The sequence below is a fragment of the Peromyscus leucopus genome, chromosome 3, assembly GCF_004664715.2.
Source record: "Peromyscus leucopus breed LL Stock chromosome 3, UCI_PerLeu_2.1, whole genome shotgun sequence".
Classification (NCBI taxonomy): Eukaryota; Metazoa; Chordata; class Mammalia; order Rodentia; family Cricetidae; genus Peromyscus; species Peromyscus leucopus.
The window spans coordinates 7299639-7317144 of NC_051065.1; the positions used below are offsets into that span (position 1 = coordinate 7299639).

A 17506-nucleotide genomic window follows, 5' to 3' on the forward strand; every position below is an offset into this window, starting at 1 on the left:
ATGTTCAATTGAAGAGACCTTAAAATAAAACTTTATTTTTCTTCAGTATAACACTTTAAGAGCATGTTACTTTGATGTATTAGTAAACATTTCGAAAGTTGAGAACCTCTGGATGTGCTATTTAATTCTTGTAGGAGACTAAATGTACATTCCACAAAGAGAAAGGCATTAATGAAAATGCTTATGTATTCTCATATTAATTTAATTATACATATGTGTGTGTCTATATATGTATACGCATAAAGGAGTGCCAGTGCCCAGGAGACAAAGACATTGTAACCCCTGAAGCTGGACTTACAAGTGGTGGTCAGTGCCGGGAACTGGACTCCGGTCCTCTGCGAGAGCAGTAATTGCTCTTCAAAACTGAGGCACCCATCCAGACTGAGGAGAATAATTCTTAACACAGACCTCTTCTTTCTTTATTAAGTCAGCATTTCCATAATAAGGTAGATATGAACTGTGAGGGCCAAGGGCTATGATCTAGATTCGTGTCTCACTAAATCAAGGTTTAGTGAAGGTTTGGGGAAGTGATTTTTGTCTTGAGGATTCTGACTTCATCAATGATGGATTTATAATATAATGATATTATTGTAAAATTGTTTTTTATTGAAATTATTATTATAAACTATACAATAAACTTATCATGAAACAATATTATTATAAATTATTGAAAAATGATTATTTGTAGTGGAAAATATGAGGCCAGTCTTAGTTGGAGGAAGCATGTCACTGTGGCATTTCCTGGAAAGGCATTTTTACTCCCTATAGCCCCTTTCTCTCTGCTTGTTGGCCACAGTGAGGTGAGAAGTTTTGCTCTAACCCAGGGTTCCCATGTGATGTTCATTCTTGCTTCTGTCCCACAGCAATGATACCAGTTAACCAAGCGTTGAAAAGCCAGGAGCCAAACAAAGCTTCTATCAGTTAAGTTGTTTTCTCCGGTATCTGTCTAAGGCAATGAAAAGGCTTATACATGCAGTGTCTCTATTGGAAATAACTTATTCATACTTATTCAATTTTCTTCTACTGTATTATTTAGTGCGAGAACACACAACAGAAGTGTATTACAAGTCACACAAAGCCCTAACACAGACATATTATGCATATAGTCTTTACTCTTACAATTGGAATTGTCAGTATTCCCTTAGAGTTATTTTACATTTTAACCTCATGCTCAATCTTTAGTATTGATACCTTCACTGGGAAACTATTCTCCAAGTGGCAAGGCTGAACTGTTCAGAATAAGTTTGTAATGTATTTTTCCTAGAGCCAGGCAGCATCCCTCTTCTTTCACCTTGATCTGCTCAATACAGAAATGCAGCTTTTAAACAAAGGTACAGAGCACAGATAGCCAAGGGAGATTCTGAAAGAGTGCATGCTGTTGAAGCATCTCAAAATATTGATCTGAAAAGAAAGCAAATGGAACAGCACATTGATTGGAAAGAGGGAAAAGCAGGTGCGGGCAGAAGAACAGAGAGAAGCATCAGCCCTGCTGAAGAAGTGCAGAGCACCTTGCTGAGAGAAATGAAGCAGAGTGTAAGGATGAAAGTGTGGAGAGATTTTAAGGTGAAACTAGGAGAATTTTCATCAAATAATATATACTTTGAAAATTCAAAGTGAGTCCCATAGAGTGAAAAGTTTTAATGAAATCCCCAGCAGTTTGCAAAGTACTAAACAGAAGATGGCCTATGTAGGCTCCATATCCCCATTACTTGGAGGCTTCAGCCAGCAAGGCTTCCAGTGGAAGCACTGGGACATCACCCCAGCCCCAAAGGCGTCAACCTACAAGTTGTCCTGCCTTCAATATGTGCTGGGGTAAAAGGTGGTGCAGAACTTATGAGATTGGAAAATCAACTGGTCTAACTGAAAGTCCACACCATGAGAAGGAGCCCATGTTCATGGCTGGCCAGGAACCAGAGGGTGGATAGCCCAGAGACCTAGGATAAAACCAAATATGATTAGAAAAAAAATTAATGGGTGAAATGATTCCTAATGTTATTCTGCTACACTCATAGACTGGAGCCTAGCATAATTGGAACCAGAGAGGCTTCATCCAGCAATTGATAGGAGCAGATGCAGATACCCACAGCCAGGCATTAGGCAGAACTCAGGGAAGCCTGTAAAAGTGGGCAAGGAAGGTTGTAGGAGTCAGAGGGGTCAAGGATACCACAAGAATATGGCCCACACAAACAACTAAACAGGGCTCATATGGGCTCACAAAGACTGAAGCAGCAATCAGGGAGCCTGTATGGGTCTGAACTAGGTCTCCAGCATATTGTTATGGTTGTGTAACTTGGTGTTCTTGTGGGACTCCTAAAAGTGGGCTGTCTCTGACTCTTCTGCCTGCTCTTGGGACCCTTTTCCTCCTACTGTTTTGCCTCAGCCAACTTTGATATGAGGGTATGTGCCTAGTCTTATTGTAACTTGTTAAGCCGAGTTCAGTTGATATCCCTGAGAGGTCTGCTCTTTTCTGAATAGGAAAAGAGAAGTGGATCAGGAGTAGGGGGCAGATATTTTGAAAGAATCTGGGAGGAGAGGAGAGAAAGTAAATGTGGTCAGGATGTAATATATGAAAGAAGAATAAACAAATAAATTAAACAAAGTTAAAAAAACAAAAATAAACTGAGCTTGTCAGACATTTAAAACAATGGTGGGAGGTACTAAATAGACCAAATTTGAGTTGTTGCTTATGCCTAAACACAGAAGATTTTCAAAGGCCCCCTAGTCTCAATATGTCTATTTTCCTATGTTTATCCTCTAAGATATTGTCAAATTCAGTGATAACAATGGTCTAGTTGTAGCATTTACCCTAAATCCACCATCAGAATATTCTTGGGCAGAACCACTGGGCAAATATCTTAAAGGCTTGATTTCAATGCCACATTTCCAGTGTTTTTGCATGATAAATCTACTCAAACCATCTAGACTATAATAGAATGTAATAATGTGGTTTGTCAAGTACGGGCACAATTGTACTGAGTTTTTAATCCTGATACATTATCCTAATGGCTGGCACCAACAGCTCTGTTCATAATTCACATAAACCTAGTCATCCTTCCAAGCCCTATCCTTTACACTCTCCTCATTTATTGTTACCTCCAAATATTTTTATGCAACCAGCCACCATGTCCTAATCAATCTACCAATTTATTACTCAATTCTGTCTATCCCAAAGTACACAAAGTTGACAGTAATTTTATATGCCTATAGTGTTCTGCTAGAGTAGTATGACAACCCTCTTCCATTTATGGCTTCTAATCACACAATCTATTTCCCTTTTGTGAGAATAGAGGATAGACTCTTCTAAAATGCATATTAACCCCAAACTTACTAATTTAGAGCATTTTAGTGATCCAACATTATCAGAGTCATATTGCCTACTATCTAAGGCATTGCAGAGGACTGAAATATACATTGTAATTGATTTCTGACAATTTCAGTAATTACACAAATAATAAACTTCATAAGAATTAGAAATAAAGTATTTGCTCAATATTTTTCATGATGATTATTAAATGACATGATAATATGCTGACCAAAGAGTTGTAAATACATTTTGTTACTAGTACTATTTCTACGCTTCTTTTTACTTATTGTAAATCTGACATTAGTTTGCACAAAAAGTGTTTTTGACAGAACACTTCTATAAGGTTACCATATAATTTAAGGTCCTAATGGAAATGAAAATGTGCCACCCATTATTCAAGGGGTAGAAATGCAGTTAGGTATCTTAAAATATTTTCATATTCCTTCTCAACATGCAATAGCGTTTCTTACTCTTGGCTGAAATGATTGCACATTCCTGAAAGAAGTTGTATATTTTAAGACAACTACATTTTGTTCATTTTTTTTGTTAAATAAATTCATTACTTCAAGTCAGTATTCCAACTAACTAGAATGGAACAGATCAGATGGATATAAAAAAATGGTTTTTAGAGTGAATATTAACTACTGGGGATAAAATTATTTTATGACTTTTCTTTGTCAGTTGTGTGTTTGTCTATATCTGGGGTCATGTAATAAAAATAATTTTTCTCTGAGTTGTGTACAAAAATGTTTGAAAACCACAGAAGTATGCCACATAGGTTCCTTTATCACCATGACTCCATATCATCTTTACACAAATGATACTTAAGTTTCAGGCATGGTTTCATTTCATAAATAAATATTATTTTCTAAATCAGCCTGTGCAGTATTATTTTTGCTGGTCTGTCCTTAAATGTCCCATCCACTCACAAATTTCTTCAGATTTTAATGCTTGTTTAAAATACTGTCTGCTCTGTGAATCTTCCTAGATATGCTGTCTCCCCATCTCCGCCTTTCATCCCCACCATTGTCTTGAGCTAGACTTTTGGTAGAGTTGTAATATTTGGAATTAGTAACAGTTGTACCCTACTAGGTACCTCTACTAAATTCTTCACACAGAAATTCATCAGCAAGTAGGAACCTAAAACTCTTGACAACTTACTTTGCAAATATAGTGAAGTAAAGGTGACTTTACTATACTTTGCAAGAAATATTTTTGAAGGCAAAAGGTGGTATGTTTCCATAGACAGATTTTTAAAAGAAAAAATGCATTGGATCAAATTATGTTTGTTGCTAATCAAATTTGATAATGACATCAGGGTATGATAGACATATGTATGTGAACCCGGGTTCATATGCAGTTGCTCCTGGGTGTGTGTGCTACATGTATTTCAAATCTATTTTAATCAGTTCACATGTGTTGGATATTATTAATGAGGCTAAAGAGTCTCAACTTCTCACATTCCCTGTCAATAAACCATTAATTTCACCAAAGAATACTCAACCCTATTTATGCTAAGTTTCCAAGCCATTTACATATATTATTATTACCAAGATAGCTGAATTCATAAGGGGGATTCTTAAATCTGAAAAACTTTATATCAAAGTGTTTACATATGAGTACTGTGAAAAACATGGACAGAGAACTGGAATCCAAGTTGTTTAAGATTAACAGGAATCTCAAACATGTTTCCCAAATTGCACTAACAAGCTTTTACTATCAGTGTCAAGAATTTGACAATTGGGGGCTGCAGAGATGGCTCAGAGGTTAAGAGCACTGGCTGCTCTTCCAGAGGTCCTGAGTTCAATTCCCATCAACCACATGGTGGCTCACAACCATCTGTAATGAGATCTGGTGCCCTCTTCTGGCATGCAGGGACACATGTAGACAGAATATTGTACACATAATAAATCAATAAAGAATTTGACAACTTAGAAAAAGTTGTGAGAGTGTCAGTTTTAATTAAACCACAAACATATAAAAAGGAACACAGCCTGCAGAAACTTTGGCATTGAGTTGCAACACGCTTAACTTTTCAACTTCCAAAATAAACACCCTGGAAAGATAGACCTTTTGTGACTTACTGTGCACTGAAATGACCGTAACACACTAAAATACAATCCACTGACTAGGCTAATTTAACCACATCTGCCACAAGGGAACTGTATACACAAACTGCTATACCAGAAAAATCAATAAAAAATTGAGAAGAAAGTGAGTGCCACAGAAAATGTCAATGAAACTCTAATGGTCTGGCTGTGAAGTGACACTAAGAAGCCCCTGTGTTGAAGGATAGTCCTAGGCATCAGGAAAAATCTTACTTCATGAATGGGTTATTGAGTTGTGGATCCTAGTTAGAGGAGGTACAAAAACGGTCAGATGCTCTTGAAGGCCAGACTTCTTCCTGGAAACCATTGTGTGCCTCTCCCTCTCTATCTTTCCCTTCCCACTCCTGATTGTCCCAGGTGAGCAAGCCTCTTGGCCACACAGCTCTACTGCCATACTGTTTTCCTTAAATCAGCCATAGTTCAGCAGATTAAAATCAATGAAGCATTCAGAGGCAAAATGCTTTCCTAACTTAAGATGTTTTTACTTAAGTACTTTGTTTCAATAACAAATACCAAACACAGAGCCCAAAAATCACAGAACACAAAAACAACTATTTTAGAGGTTGAGAAACAGCAATTATGTTATGCTTTCTACAGGAAACTATCTACTTCAACACATTCTTGACAAGAAACAATAGAAATTGCAGAAAATTCCTCATATTAAACAAAAGTTCCACAAATAAATTATGAGTCTGTAGAATTTTATTACAAAAGTAACTGGGAATATGAAATTATAAATATTTTTCAACAAAGGACATAAAAAATAACTTCATGGGTTCTGGTTTTAGTTCAGATTGTTTAGATACAATTCCAAGAACCTAAAATTTATCTAAAAATAAAAAGGCAAGCTGGACTTCATAAAATAAGAAATAAAGAATCAGGAAAAAGAAACATATTTATAGGCCTTTAGTGGAAGAAATGAGTAAACAAAATGAAAAATCACAGCCTGAAAGACAGTATATTCAACAATTTATAAAATAAAAGATGGACTTTAAATACGGAATCCATAAAATAGGACAGGAAAATGACAGAAAAACAGTAAAGCCTTTGATTTAATTCTTTGCAGAAAACATATGCACGTGCCTGTGCTTGTGTGTGCATGCTCATGTGCACTTGTGTGGGTAAGTATGTGTGTATGTGTGTGTGTGTGTGTGTGTGTGAGAGAGAGAGAGAGAGAGAGAGAGAGAGAGAGAGAGAGAGAGAGAGAGAGAGAGAGAGAGAGAAAGGGAGAGAAAGAGGGAGCGCTTCTCTTTGTTGCAAATGATCTGAACTGCCTCCCTGTACCTGAGTCCTTGTGCCACAGGATTTCTTTCTTCTTTGATTTATTTAGTAATTTTATTGAAAATAGTTTTTCTCTCACACAATTCGTCCCTACCAAAGTTTCCCTTCTCTCCACTCCCAGCTCCTCCTTCCCCTCCTCCCCTCTTCCCAACATCCACTCCCCTCCATTCTCTCTTCAGAAAAGAGCAGGCCTCCGAGAGACAAAACAAGATACAATAAGATGAGGCGAAGGCCTCACATTGAGGCTGGATAAGGAAACCCAATAGGAGGAAAAGAGTCCCCAAAGCAGGCGAAAGAGTCAGAGACATACAAGCTCTCACTGTTAGGAGTCCCACAAAAGCACCAAGGTAACAACCATAACATATACACAGAGGACCTGGTGCAGACCTATGCAGGCTTCATGCTTGCTCCTTCAGTCTCTGTGAGTCCATGTGAGCCCTATTTTAGTTGATTTGGTGGGCCATGTTCTCTTGTTATCCTCCGTCCCCTTTGTCTCCCACAATCTTTCCTCCCCCTCTTCCTTAGGGTTCCCCTACCTCTGAGGGGAGGGAATGGATGGCAATGTCCAATTTAGACTTTCTCTGTACAGTGTCTGACTGTGGTTTTCTACATCCGCTCCCATCTGCTGCCAAAGAAAGCCTCTCTGATGACAACTGAGCAAGGCACCGATCTATGAGTAGAGCAGAATATTTGTAGGAATCATTTCACTGATTTACTTTTTCTGCCAGGCCTTTTTGTTTCCATTCTAGATCCCTGGCTATCCAGTCTCCAGTTCCTAGCCGTCACGGCAGTATAGGGCAGGGGCTTCCTCTTATGGACACATGGCGTTAGCCTCAAGTTAAAACAAATACTGGTTGACCACTCTCAGATGTTCTGTGCTCCCATTGCCCCAGCACATCTTACAGGCAGGACATACTGTAGTTTGAGGGGTTTTGTGTCTGGATTGGTGTCCATCTTTTGCTTTCCGTAGCCTGCAAAATCTCTAATAAGCATTGGTGTAGGAATAAATTTTCCTTTTCCATTTATCTTTTCTCCTCTTATAAAATTGAACTGGGCAAGCGGTGGGAGGGCACGCCTTTAATCCCAGGACTCGGGAGGCAGAGGCAGGCGGATCTCTGTGAGTTCGAGGCCAGCCTGATCTCCAAAGTGAGTTCCAGGAAAGGCACAAAGCTACACAGAGAAACCCTGTCTCGAAAAACCAATAAATATGTAACTAAATAAATAAATAGATAGATAGATAGATAAATAATATAAATGAATAAAAATTGAACTGTGGTCCATTTCTATGTTATTTATATCTTTTCCCATCCTGTAGGTTTTGCCTTTACTCTATCGATTGGTTTGGCATATTTGTTTGTTTGTTTTGGTATATACAATCTTTCCCTTTGGTGCCACCTCCTTTGTCACGTCTTATTTTACTTTCCTGTGCTTTTAATAATTGTGTCCAGGTATCTTTTGATACTGTCCAAGTATTCCTTTCCCAGCCAAATGTGGTGGTATTGTGTTCCCCAAAATATTGTGTACCTTAATAAACTTATCTGGGGTCAGAGAACAGAAAAGCCACTAGTTAGGCAGTGATAGCACATGCCTTTAATCCTAGCATTCCAGAGGCAGAAATCCATCTGGGATCTCTGTGAGCTCAAGGCCACATTGGAAACAGCCAGGCATGGTGACTCAAGCATTTAATCCCAGGAAGCAAGCCTTTAATCCTAGGGAGTGATGGTAGAAAGCAGAAAGGTATATAAGGTGTGAGGACCAGAAACTAGAAGCATTTGGCTGGTTAAGCTTGTGGCTGGTTAAGCATTTGGCTGGTTAAGCTTTCAGGCTTTGAAGCAGCGCGGTTCATCTGGGATTCATTCTGGATGAGGACTCAGAGACTTCCAGTCTGAGGAAATAGGACCAGCTGAGGAAATGGTGAGGTGAGATAGCTGTGGCTTGTTCTGTCTCTCTGATCTGCCAGCATTGACCCCAATAACTGGCCTTGGGTTTGATTTTATTAATAAGAACTTTTAAGATTCCTGCTACATCCAAATGTCATGCAACATTTCTCCTTTGCTTCCTTCTAATAGCAATCGAGTTCCAAGTATTACATTTAAATCTTTGTTCTTTTGAGTCTTATTTTTGTCTGATGAAAGATATAGTCTTATTTAACCCGTTAACAACTGCATATTGAACTTACCAACACATTTTATGAAAGAGTCTTATCTTTCCTTGATATACAAAATTTTATTTTTGTAAAGAAACATGTTTGTTTCTTGCATAAATATGTGTTTATTTCTAAGATGTGTATTGAATACAATCATTTATGGTTTTTTTTGTGGCAAAGCCTTAATGCTTAGGTTTCTATAACTTTGCATCACACTTTAAATATTGAAATATATAGCTTGAGTTTCATTCCTTCTGTTCAAGATTATTCTATCCACTAGAGACTTTTGTGATTACCTAAAAACTGGTAGTTTTATGACAAATATCATTGAAATTTTCATATGGGTGCCAGGGACTTTGTAGACTGCTTAGAAAGAATGGCCATTTTGGCAATTTTTTTTTTTTTTTTTAATAATCCATGGACAGTGATATCTTTCCCTTTTCCTCTTTCATCTCTTTTTTAAGTGTTATTTTATTTATGCATATGTGTGAATGTATGAAACTTGTGAGTGGCTGCCTATAGAGTCCTAAGTGGGCGGTGATATCTGGAACTTTGGTTGCCCTACATGGCAATTGTGAAATGAATTGGGTCCTCCGGAAGTGTAGCAAGCATTCTTAACCAATGAACCATCTCTCCAGATTTCTTTGTCATTACTTGAGCCAATGATAGTTTCTATTTCATATTTACCTTTCTAGTAAATGACCACAGATAAACAATCTGAAAAACTTGATGAGTTAATTCCATTTTTTTCTGGGACTGAAATTGGCATTGGAAATTGCTTGGTCCTGCTTTACAGACACTTTTAGCAATGATTATAATGTTAAAAATGGAAATTGCTATTAGATATAAGGTTTAATTGTTTAAAAATAGAATCTCTTAATCACTAACCATGCAATTTTAATGCTTTGTCTTATATATACTCATTAGTGGAAAATAAAGAAAACTATAACAGGAAATCTAAGATCCTTAATAAGTGACTTATGTATTCTTTCTTCAAGATCTAATCTGTTGTCTGAACATCCTACCATAGGTAATCAGTTTCTGAGATTTGTTGTTGTTGTTAAAGAATTACCTGTAGCCTTCTTAAAAGAAAGTTTCAGATGTATATTTCCTTTGTATATTTCAACATGATACCTGTAGCTTTGCCCATTCTTCCATTCTGTGTTATGGTCATTAGTTGCTGTGCCTAAGCTTGAAGTGATGGTAGTCTTTTTCATATTCTTCATTAAATTTATTTAATGAAAGTATCTTATGATCTTGATAGCCATAATTTTCAACCACTTCATTTTTTATTTAAGAAGCTGTAAGTATGCCCACTCATATCCTTCAATATATGATCTCTGAAACCTACCTGAGTATAGTGTCAGGTTTATTTATTTATTTCCACAACTTGTTAAGCACAATTCCATTTCTTTGGTTTTAGTACACACAGAGAGATACTTTCCTTCGTTTTACTCTAAACATTATATCTGTTTTCTTCCATAGCACTGGTAGTTGTATATTGGAAAGATAACATTAACTGCTTCAACACGAGTTTATACTGAGACAAAATAAGCTCAACCAGTTTCTTGCTTGGGGAAAATGCTGATAAAATCATTTCAGGTTCTGTTGTCTTTTTCTCAGCTTTTTCTTTCAGGTATGAAGATTGCACAGGAAATTAGCAAAAACAGCATCTATAGCCTAAAAGATTACAACACATCGTTTCCTTTGAAATACCATTTTGTATGAGATAATTGCCTCAGAGGAGGTAGTGGGGAACATCAAGAACAGTTAAGGAAGCTGACAGGAATATTAGCAGAAGCAGAGCAATCTTCACAATGACATCTAAGTTTGCATGGTGTTGCTTTATACTCATTTAAAGTTTCATTTCTGTTTGCATTATTCTTCAAGTATAACTTGGTATATGGCACTCCAGTCCTTTTCCTCTAGTGCTACCATGCCTGCCAGTCTGTGTGGGGCTGTGATGGTGAGTTTCTGTTCCACAGGATAGGGTTTGTGAAAGTTGTCAAGAATAAGGACTACTTTGAGAGGTACCAAGTGAGATTTAGAATATGGCGAGAGGGTAAATGACTACTATGCTCAGAAATGATTGGTGATCCAGGACAGAAATAAGTACAACATATCCAAAGGCAGGGTGATAGTTCATGTTCAAAGGAGACATCATCTGCCAGATTGCGTATGCCCAAATAGAAGGGGTTATGATTTTCTGCACAGCACATGCACACGAACTACCAAAATATGGTATGAAAGTTTGCCTGACAAATTATGCTTCAGTCTATTATACTGTCCTTCTGCTTGCCCACAGGCTTCTCAACTGGTTTGGTATAGACAAGATCTGTGAAGACCAAGTGGAGGTGACTGGATATGAACACAATGTGGAAAGCATTGATGGTCAGTCTGGTGCCTTCACTTGCTATTTGGATGTACATCTTGCTCGAACTACAACTGGCAATAAAGGTTTTGGGACCCTGAAGGGAGCTGTGGATGGAGGCTTATCTATTCCTCCTAGTAACAATGGATTTTCCAGTTATGATTATGAAAGCAAGGAGTTCAACACAGAAGTACATCATAAGCACAGCATAGGTCAGAATGCCGCCGACTAAGTGTGTTACCTAATGAAGGAAGATGGAGATACTTATAAGATACAGTTCTCTCAGTGCTGTGGGATGGTCTGTATGTCAAATCTGTTGCTCTGATTGGTCAATAAATAAAACACTGATTGGCCAGTGGCCAGGCAGGAAGTAGGTGGGACAAGGAGAGAGGAGAATTCTGGGAAGCAGACGGCTGAGGCAGGGAGACACTGCCAGCTGCCACCATGACCAGCAGCATGTGAAGACACCGGTAAGCCACCAGCCACGTGGCAAGGTATAGATTTATGGAAATGGATTAATTTAAGATATATGAACAGTTAACAAGAAGCCTGCCACGGCCATACAGTTTGTAAGCAATATAAGTCTCTGTGTTTACTTGGTTGGGTCTGAGCGGCTGTGGGACTGGCGGGTGACAAAGATTTGCTCTGACTGTGGGCAAGGCAGGAAAACTCTAGCTACATCTCAGTATATCAAGAACAGAGTAACTCCAGACATGATGGAGGAGATGCATATGAAAGCTCATGCTGCTATCAGAAAGAATCCAGTCTATGAGAAGAAGCCTGCGAAAAGTGAAGAAGAAGAGGTGGTTGCGACCCAAAACGGCTTGTGACCAGAAGAAAGATGGGGTTGCTCAAAAGAAGGCAAGCTTCCTCAGAGTTAAGGAATGGGCCACTGAGAGCTAAAGCAATTTTCTATGAAGATATTTTCATAAAGAAAATAAATTTATTTGACCAGGGAGCTAAAAAATAATAACTTGTCATTTTCTAAAGTATGAGTGGCATAGAATTGTCCTAAATAATGAAGAATGTGTATTTGGTGGTTTCTACTGGTTCCTCGGTGGCAACGTCGACTATAATGATGGGACAATTTTCAAAAGGAAGAATTTAATACTTACTTCATTGAATAGTATTATATTATATAATTTAAAAATAATATTACAGCAAAGAACAGCAAGTGCTCTTAGCCACTAAACACTCTCTTCTATACCCACATCAAAGATTTTATTTCTCCGAGACAAACACATGGCTGTGGACTCACTGAACTGTGTGATAAACACACAGTTAACTTTCTACAAAAGTTCCTGTGATAGCTGGAATATACTTCTGCATTTCTACAACAGTGAGTTAGACTGATGACATCAGTTTAAATTTTTGCTACAAACACATTTGGAAGTAATGACTTAGTGTGTTTTATGTGAAACACATAAAATGTAAAATGTGGTTGGATGGATTTCTATGCATGTAATGTCTATCCGTGTATTATTTAGACAAACTAATTTTCATTATTACATTTTCATTTAAAAGTTTTATCTTTTTCTTCTTTTATTTGTTTTGTTCAATTCTAATGTGTTAGTGTTTGTTTTATCTTTTTATATCTTATTTTATTTTAGTTATCTCTTAGATGTCCCTGCCCCCTCTCTAGCTCACTCTTTTTTTTTTCTTTCTTTCTTTTTTTTTTTTAAGATGGGCTTTCTCTATGTAACAGCCTTGGCTGTCCTGGAGCTTGCTGTGTAGACCAGGCTGGCCTCAATCTCACAGATATCCACCTGCCTCTGCCTCTGGAGTGCTGGGATTAAAGGCGTTCGCCGCCATGTCTGGCCTGTCAGTTTTCTAATCAGAAACAGAAAGGAAGTGGATCAGGAGGATAGAGGGGGAGGCAAGGAGGAACTGGGAATAGTAGGGGCAGGGAAACCATAATCCAGATATATTATATAAAAATATTATTTTAATGAAAGGAAAAAAAGCTTCCAGAGAGAAATACTGATTAATAAGTAGAACATTAATTAGTTGAGTGAGGAGGCATATAAATTACTATTTGTCAGATATTAAAATTGGACCATGGTTCCCTTAGCCATTTGGTTCTGTGTCATAATAAAATTAAAGGAAATTAGTAAATTTTGATATCTATGTTTATGCATTTTTAGCTATGTAACACTAGTACAGTCATCACATTTTCATGTGAGACTCAAGAAAGAAAAAATGGGTATTCGAACTAGAGCTAATTTTTGCCGTCTGTTTCTACTTGAAATTATCTTCCCCACTTTAAATATTTTGAAAATTGTCACTCAGTTGTGAGTTAACATGGGTATATAGTCAATGGTTTGTATGTAAATTATATACAATGTATTATTAAATAATTAATTGATTAATTTTTTCTAGTAAAGAGCCAGTCTTTGAAATAAAATATTGACTATACCAATTGCTATAGCATTTAAAATACATTGAAAGGCTATTCCTTCAGTAACTCCCTAGCACATGATAAAATGGATAAAATGGTTCCTTTTGCTTATATATAGTAAAATTTTATACAAGGAAGCTGTGTATCAAGGAAAGTAAACATTAATAGCATAAAGTAGATGAGAGAGAGAGCTTATGAGATATAGAAGTTAAGAGAATTCACCATAATGTAAATAAGAAAAACAGATTTGACGAGTGAAAATAAAGAGGACAGACCTAGAAAAATAGGAACATGGACAATAATCTCACCTTTCCACGGTGGGAAAAATTCCTCTTGCTGGTGACAGATGTACTTTTTCAGGAAGAAAGAGTGACAATAAGACAAACTGGTACAAAGGATGATATGGAGCACAAAATGCTGTCCTCAAGTAAGACAAATCCTAACAGAGTGACTGTGCTGTCTTAAGTTGCAGAAGGGACTCTTCAAATATTATATCAATTGTGTTGCACAACTTGAGCTTTATCATGTATTGTCTGATTGGTCTGATGCAACACTATCAAATGAGAAGAGAAAGATTATCATCAGAGGATTCAATGTGACAAAAAAAAAAAAAAAATCAACCAACCAACCAACCAAACAAACAAACAACTTAGGCCAAATTGTTGCAGGACCCCAAGATAATAAAATTTGCAGGATCCAGGGAAACAAGACAATGATGTTCAACTTTCCTGAACCATTTTAGAACCTGTGCTTTATAATAGAAACATTACAACAGTGTAGATCATAATGACCTTCACAAATGGATGGAGTAATTTCAATACCCCAATGTAGCTAGAGCTTTCCTGCCTTGCCCACAGTCAGGACAAATCTCTTTCCACCGCCAGTTCCACAGCTGCTCAGACCCAACCAAGTAAACACAGAGACTTATATTGCTTACAAACTGTATGGCCTGGCCACTGGCCAATCAGTGTTTTATTTATTGACCAATCAGAGCAATTTGACATATAGAACATCCCACAGCACTTCCCCTTTTTTTTCTTTCTTTCTTATTTTTTTTTTTTTTTTTTTAAGAGAAAGGTTTTAACTTTTACACATCTCAAAAGCCAGCTTGGTATATTTGGGAATTTTGGCATAGCTTCTTTTACTACTTCCTGCTCGAGGGGGGCACTGTATCTTATGGGGACACAAAGAAAATTTTAGGATTATGGAGTAGTCCCTGAGGGTGTATTGTCTGAGCCAGTTGCCTGAAACGGTTCTGGATGTTGGATCATCTGGCTTGGTGTCATCAGAGACTTTCAGGTGTCTTGGCTGGTCAAACTGATATATCTTAATCTGAACAAATCCATAGTCTCTGCTTTCTGTGGAACAAAAGCTGAGCCTCCTTTCAAAACAACATATTCTTACATCCAAATTTGAGTCAGTACCTTAAATATACATTTTATAATAAATTTTTGCAATCAAAAGTCTCCAATGTGACCCACAATGTAGTCTAGAGCTTTCCTGCCTGGCCCACAGTCAGGACAAATCTCTTTCACCCGCCAGTCCCACAGCTGCTCAGACCCAACCAAGTAAACACAGAGACTTATATTGCTTACAAACTGTATGGCCTGGCCACTGGCCAATCAGTGTTTTATTTATTGACCAATCAGAGCAATTTGACATATAGAACATCCCACAGCACTTCCCCTTTTTTTTCTTTCTTTCTTATTTTTTTTTTTTTTTTTTTAAGAGAAAGGTTTTAACTTTTACACATCTCAAAAGCCAGCTTTATATTGAATTTTGCATAGCTTCTTTTTACTTTCTCGACACTGTATCTTATGGGACACAAAGAAAATTTTAGATTATGAGTAGTTTGTATTTCTGAGCAGTTGCTTGAAACGGTTCTGGATGTTGGATCATCTGGGCCTTGGTGTCATCAGAGACCTTTCAGGGTGTCTTGGCTGGTCAAACCTGATATATCTTAATCTGGAACAAATCCATAGTCTCTGGCTTTCTGTGGGAACAAAAGCTGAGCCTCCTTTCCAAAACAACATATTCTTACATCCAAATTTTGAAGTCAAGGTACCTTTAAAATATACATTTTGGCATAACTCAACAGCTTTTGCAATCAAATGTTTTTCTTCAGTTACAAATATCAAAGAGAACACAATCCAGATTCTCTGTGTGGTAGCCATCGTTATGTGGCCTATTTTTTATATTACCTTGAGCCTATTGCTTTAAACTGCAGCATTCCAAGAATGAAACGGCTCTGTGGCTGCTGGCTCCGCCTACTTCAGCTTCCCAACATGGCGGTGGTACATTTACCACCAGCTCTGGGAGCCATCTACTCTCAGAAATATGCTTCTATCAAAGCAGCATTTAGCCCAGAAACTTCTTTTTTTGTTTTGTACTAGCAAAGGATAAATCCACCACACAGCTTAATGTGCCACTTGCAGAGTCCTCATTCCTGCCATACTGCAGGTCAAATGCACAGGTCAGGAACCTGTCATAGTAGCTCAAACCAGCAGGCTGCCTCTAACTTGAGAGAGACAACTAGGAAGCTGTTTTTACCTCCGTTTTAGAATCCTTTTTCTCAGGTTTTAGGTGAAAACTCTTGCCAACACGTTGGGCATAATTTATAGCTAGAGTTTTCCTGCCTTGCCCACAGTCAGGGCAAATCTTTGTCACCCTCCAGTCCCTCAGCCGCTCAGACCCAACCAAGTAAACACAGAGACTTATATTGCTTACGAACTGTATGGCTGTGGCAGGCTTCTTGCTAACTGTTCTTATAGCGTAAATTAAGCCATTTCCACAAATCTACACCTTGCCACGTGGCTCGTGGCTTACCGGTGTCTTCACATGTTTCTTGCCATGGTGGCAGCTAGCAGTGTCTCCTTCTGCCTTTCTGTTCTTTCTTTTCTCCTCTCTGTTAGTCTCACCTATACTTCCTGCCTGGCCACTGGCCAATCAATGTTTTATTTAATTGACCAATCAGAGCAATTTGACATACAGATCACCCCACAGCACCCCAATTTTCACCAACAGTCAGGTAACACAGACAAAACCTAAAAAGAGAAAGCTGGAGCTACTTGATGATCTAAACCAAATGGACCTAACAGATATTTACAGAATGTTTTACCCAGACAGAAAAGAATATACTCTTCTCCTCAGAACCTCATGGAATTTTCCAAAATTGACCTCATACTTGGAAATAAAGCAAGTCTCAATAGATACAAGAAAATTGAAAAACTGCCATACTTCTTATCTGAACACTATGGATTAAAGCTAGATATCCACAACAACAGAAATTTTACAAACTCATGGAAAATGACCAACTCACAACTGAATGAAAATGAGTAAAGGCAGACAATTTTAAAAACATTAAAAAAATTCTAGAATTGAAATTAAATAAATATGCAACATACCCAAACTCATGGAACACAATGAAATCCATTCCAATACACAGATTCATTCCATTGAGGGCCTATATAAAAAAATGGAGTGATATCATTCTAGTAAACTAACAGTACACTTCAAATATCTAGAACAAAAAGAAATCACTTCCAAAACGTATATATGGGAAGAAATAATCAAACTCAGGGTTGGAATAAATAGAATAAAAACAAACAAAAACTACAATAAATCAATCAAACAGTTAGTGTTTTGAGAAAATTACTAAGATTGACAAATCTTTATCTAAATAAAACAAAAGGCAGAAAAAAAATATCCAAATTAACAAAACTGGAAATGAGAAGAGGACATAACAACACATACCAAGGAAATCTGGAGACTCTTAAGAACATACTTTAAAAACCTGGACTCCACCAAACTGGAAGAAATATAAGAAATGGATATTTTGATAAATGGTATTTATCAAATTTAAATCAAGATCAGATAATCAATTTAAACATATTTATAA

General features: G+C 37.4%; 1 pseudogene; it reads left to right on the forward strand.

Annotated features, from left to right (window-relative positions):
- Nucleotides 1-1678: 1678 nt before the first annotated feature.
- On the forward strand, nt 1679-12113 carry LOC114695588 (annotated as a pseudogene).
- The last annotated feature ends 5393 nt before the right edge of the window (nt 12114-17506 follow it).